A 4,941-nucleotide genomic window follows, 5' to 3' on the forward strand; every position below is an offset into this window, starting at 1 on the left:
GAGATAAGCCGAACCCAATAATAGTGGGATTTTAAAGAATTATTTTCATATTGAAATAATTATATCTAAAATTTGATAATATTTCCAATACATATTTCCAATACATATTATATAAACATTTTAATTATTATAATCCCGCTAATATGAGGGTACCCATTCGACTTATCTCGAATTTTTTGCATCCACACATTTTTAATCAAATTCATATATTTACAATAACATTATTGAAAGAGTACAAAGCATTTATCTAAGTCGACAAAAATCAAAATTTGTTAAATGTAATCTTATAATACATGCATTTTATTACAAACATAGATATATACACATAAACATAGATATATAAGCTGCAATTATTAAATTAATTAATATTCTAGAATGACGGGGGATGTCCAATACCTGAAAATAATTTTTAAAACAATTAACAGATAGAGAATTAAGTATATACAGTCGTAACCACATTTTCATTAAAGTATGAGTCAATAAAATGAAGTAAATTATTTGTATAAAATTTAAATTAATTTACTTAATGTGATTTTTTAATTTAAACAATCGTATTACATATAATATTGAAGTTTTATTACCATTAAGGGACAGTATTGTTACTAGTATGATTACTAATGGAAGAACATTTAGTAGAACTAAGAAAGCGAAGACAATTGTATTTCAAAATATGCCACACTGAATTTATTTCGTAATTTGATTTTAAAATGTATAGATAATATAAATGTAATTGACTCTCATTGGCAAAATTATTATTCGCGGGAACAGCTTACAAAACCTTCCGGATTAATTCCAATCTTACAACAAGAATCTCCAATGGAACCATGCAAATAGACTTTATAAATAGATTTTACAAAAAACAACGATAAGAATAATTCTCCATTATGAAAATAATTTCATCGGTATAAACCACGCATTCACAGATAACTATCTGACGCGAGATGCAATAACGAGACCTTTGCATATAAAAAAAATTATTAATGACTTTTTAAATTTAAATTAAAATATGTTTTAAAATTATGTATGTGCCAAAATCTTTAGATCAATCAACAATTCTTATTATCATATGTTTCGTCGATTTCGTGTAATTTACATCAGTGAAGTAACAAATTGGTTTACTAAGTCAAGATAAATGCTATTAAATACAGGATATTTAAATCCGATACATATAATATATTACCTTAATAGTCTAATAAACATATAAGTTATTAGTAATAATTATATGAAAAATTACAAAAGTGATGGCGTTTATCTGGACAAAGTTCACATAAATTTTACATTGTGTATCCAATAATATAAACATTTGTTTACAATACAAATCACAATTATCACGTTAACGCGTTACATAAATTACACCTATTTTACAAAAAAATTTTATTTCGATACACCTAAAAATACAATAAAATACAAAATTAATTTAAGATCATTTCGATATTTGCTAATTGGAACAGAATGCTGATAAAATTGAATAAAATTTGAAATTTTATTCAATTTTGTCCTTCTTTCCAATTATCAAGTATTATATGATACCTATGGGTGGTTTAGTTTCACATATGATGCGCATGATGTATTATTTCATCCTTCTTTAGTATATTCGGTAAATGACAAGGATAAAATTATACATCTTGCGCATTATGTGTGAAACGAAATGGGGACTTATATTTTCCTACCTATACATAGTTTATTAATTAGAAAGAGATTTGTACTTTACCTATCCATATACCTATTGTCTTACCTACCCGTATTTTTTCGTGCCTATTCGCCTATAAATAGACGGGATAACCTGAGCGCGATACTAAACGAATAAGAAAAGAACAAATAAGAAATTTAAGAAATCGCAATTTAGATTGCGAGCAATTTTGCCCTCCCGAAAGTCACCCTCCCAAATATCAAGAGATACGATAGCGTCTCGACGCTAAGACATTTACTTACATATTTACCTTTATAACCTTGATTGGTGTTACACACCAACCTACCTTGTATAGATCCTCTTCTTTCTTCTGGCCGAATTGAACCCACCTTTTTGATGATCTCGGCCAATAGTTTCTGGCTTCGAATGCCAGAATCGACATAAAAGAATGAAACTTCTTTTTACCTGTTGACTATCGTCAACGACAATAAGCGTAAAATTTTTACGCTTTTATTTGATGCGCGAAACACGGACGCGTCGCGAAGAGCCATCATATTAATGAAATTATAATTATACTAAACGAAAATAAATTGTTAACAATATACTATAATACGATTCAATTTTGCATCTATTCTTTATTCGCGTTTCTGTGTAACTAAAATTGCATCTATATTTATTAAAATATATATTTATCCTATTAAAAATAAATGCAAATTAAAAAAAATCTTTATATTGAAGCTCTGATTATGATTAAAAAAAATTGTGAAAATATTATGAAATTTAGATTTATTTTTGACCTAAAATTTATAAAACGAAAATAAAATATTAATTTAAAAATAAATAAAGAAAAATTATTTAATGAATTACTATCTGATACAATCTAAGGCTCATTTTCATCGATTCGAGCGATTCGTTACTGAATTTCATCTCAAAAGCATGCGGAGATGAAAAATTCAGAAAAATGACGTAAGATTCGATAAGGATGATAAATTTCCCTCAATAGTGTCAATATAAATACTTTTTTTTAGTAATTATAATTTATTATAATTATTTTTTTATATAATAATTAATTCGAAATCAAGTGACGCAAATTTTATTACAGTTTTAAAACAGTTATTAAGTAAAATTCTTATTTTATTTTATAATGCGACGTAAATTGAATCTGACGTCATATTACTACTTTAACTGGTATAAGTTACCAATTACTACATATGGATAAGTTATAAAAGTTTAGGCTAAAGTTAGTGCGGTAAGATAAATAATAATAATAATTAGAAATCAAAACGATTTATATCAAAAAGCAAAATGAATTATATGAAATATATACTGCTCAATATTAAAACGTTTTATTATTTCACAAAACGCACGACTATGTGTGAATTATGAAGCAATAGATAAAATTACTTAGAGAACAAAATCTTTTTATATGCAATTGCTTTTTCGCACTAATTTTTACAAAACTTAATCTTAGATAATTGTTTGGAATAGGATAGATGGGTAAAGTAATAAAATAACATTTGTAAAACACTCCAATTCAATTTTCATGATTGAGATAATTCAAGCATCACAATTTTTATTAATATAGGAAATAACTTTAACCATTTTTTTATATTTCCTTTTTATTTTATTAGATTTTTATTTAAAATATATAAAATATATATAAATATTTTTTATTCTCTCTATTTCTCTCAATCTTAATTAATTTAATGTATATTCATCTCCCCGTTTTTATCTATATTTTATTAATATACATTTTCTATTTTTTTATTATATTTATGTTACTATTTTCTATCATTCTATTTTTTGTATTCTAAGATTTTCTTTACTTTTTTTTCTATTTAATCATATAAGAGAATACCATGAGTCAATTTAAATAACAACTGTAAAAAAATGAACATATTTTAATCTTTTATAGCTTTATTTAATCTCTTAACTTACGTATAATTATATGTTCATAATTTTAAAAAAATATATGATTGTATATTTTCAACTAATAAACGTTAAAATTCAATCAATTTTTATGTATAATACTTAGATTCAATATTAATAAAAAAATATTATATGATCACAATATAAGAGTGAATAAATAATCTATTATATCCTCATGGTATTCCTAATTTCTTGAAAAATTTCGCCTTCATACAAAATTTATATGCATTCGAACATATTCGTATGCACATAAATTATACGCACAATTATATTCAACAATAAAGAAGCATCCAAGATTAAGTTGATCCTAATCTGTTAAAACTTATCCATTTTAAGGCAATGGATGTATGGAATATTAAGTTCTCAACTATTAAATTTGTATATTACTATTATTAAATTGATATATGCTTGTGTATCTAAGTATAAATAATATATTGATAAAATTACCATACATCCATTACCTCAATAAGAACATTGATTTATCACTCACCGATCCGATGCGCAACAGCAGAGTTACATCTGCAACGTCGCTACGATGATTCTGTAACAAAAAAATATATAATCCAAATTAAAACATAATTATAAATTTTATAAAAGGATCTTAAGAACATTATTATAAAATTTCTCAAATTTTAAAGCAATCCTTTTTTTTAATTAAATACTAGTATTTTTAAATTATTGTAAAGTAAAATAATTGAAGAATAAATTGAGCAGAGATATCGATTTTACACAAGTAAAAAATAATATTTACCGCAAGGTTGCTCCACCGGTGCCTGATGCCTCTCCCGGTCCTCCTCCTCCTCTCAGATTTGGGTTGACATCCTCTCGCACTGGTCACTCGCGTAAAACACTCGCGAATAGTACACTATAATCGCGCGCGGACTATAATTTTTTCAAAGTCTTTCGCGCGACACTGTCGTTTTCCGGGTTTACAAAACCCACGATAGGATTTCCATTTCGGTCGGTGGAATCAACACCACACGTCGACGAGTACTGCGAAACACACGGTTGTTGCCGAACAAGGGTTAAGCCCCACACGATAGAAGACGTAATCGATCGTATCGAGTTCATCACCTCTGATTTAAACAAAATCACGTTTAAAATTGACTCAGCCATACGCCCTAACTATCATTTCGTCGTGGACACAAAAGGTGCTGTACCTCGTGTGATAACACTCGGCTAGTAGACGTGACGAGCGCCTCTTGATTTATATCAAGATTAATTGATGACAAGAGAAAAGTTGGTACCGATTGCCGATTCTAACAATCTAGACAGTATCGGAAATAGGATCCAACCCCTCGTCCCGAGCAGACCATAAAGATCAACAGCTAGGTTCTGACCAAGTCAGATTAAAGCGATTCAAACGGATATAAAGCAGAGAA

The sequence above is a fragment of the Cyphomyrmex costatus genome, unplaced genomic scaffold (genome assembly GCF_001594065.2).
Source record: "Cyphomyrmex costatus isolate MS0001 unplaced genomic scaffold, Ccosl1.0 scaffold273, whole genome shotgun sequence".
NCBI classification, from domain to species: domain Eukaryota; kingdom Metazoa; phylum Arthropoda; class Insecta; order Hymenoptera; family Formicidae; genus Cyphomyrmex; species Cyphomyrmex costatus.